Here is a 1,273-nt window from a genome sequence, read left to right on the forward strand (position 1 = left end):
TGTCTTTTTCCCACAGGATGGTTTTAGCTCCCTTGTCAAAGATCAAGTGACCATAGGTGTGTGGGTTCATTTCTGGGTCTTCAATTCTATTCCATTGGTCTACCTGTCTGTCCCTATACCAGTACCATGCAGTTTTTAACACAATTGCTCTGTAGTACATTTTGAGGTCAGGCATAGTGATTCCCCCAGAGATTCTTTTATCATTGTGAAGAGTTTTTGCTATTGTAGGTTTTTTGTTATTCCAGATGAATTTGGAAATTGCCCTTTCTAACTCGTTGAAGAATCGAGTTGGAATTTTGATGGGTATTGCATTGAATCTGTAGATTTCTTTCGGCAAGATAGCCATTTTCACAATGTTGTTCCTGCCAATCCATGACCATGGGAGATCTTTCCATCTTCTGAGATCTTCTCTGATTTCTTTCTTCAGAGACTTGAAGTTCTTATCATACAGATCTTTCACTACCTTAGTTAGAGTCACACCAAGGTATTTTATATCATTTGTGACTATTGTGAAAGGCGTGGTTTCCCTAATTTCTTTCTCATTCTGTTAATCCTTTGTGTAGAGAAAGGCCATTGATTTGTTTGGGTCAATTTCATATCCAGCTACTGCACTGAAGCTGTTTATCAGGTTTAGGAATTCTCAGGTGGAATTTTTAGGGTCACTTATGTTTACTATCATATCATCTGCAAATAATGACATTTTGAATTCTTCCTTTCCAATTTGTATCCCCTTGATCTCCTTTTGTTGTCTAATTGTTCTGGCTAGGACTTCAAGTACTATATTGAACAGGTAGGGAGAAAGTGGGCAGCCTTTTCTAGTCCCTGATTTTAGTGGGATTGCTTCCAGCTTCTCTCCATTTATTTTAATGTTGCCTATTGGTATTCTGCAGATTGCTTTTATTAAGTTTATGTCTGGGCCTTGAACTCCTGATCTTTCCAAGACTTTTATCATGAATGGGTGTTGGATTTTGTCAAATGCTTTCTCAGCATCTAACTAGACGATCATGTGGTTTTTGTCTTTGAGTTTGTTTATATAGTGAATTACACTGATGGATTTTCATATATTAAACCATCCCTGCATCCCTGGAATGAAGCCTACTTGGTCATGATGGATGATTGTTTTGATGTGATCTTGGATTCAGGTTGCGAGAATTTTATTGANTATTTTTGCATCAATATTGATAAGGGAAATTGGTCTGAAGTTCTCTATCTTTGTTGTGTCTTTACGTGGTTTAGGTATCAGAGTAATTATGGCTTCATAGAATGAATTGGG

This window comes from Mus pahari, chromosome 3 (assembly GCF_900095145.1).
Source record: "Mus pahari chromosome 3, PAHARI_EIJ_v1.1, whole genome shotgun sequence".
In the NCBI taxonomy this organism is placed as follows: Eukaryota; Metazoa; Chordata; class Mammalia; order Rodentia; family Muridae; genus Mus; species Mus pahari.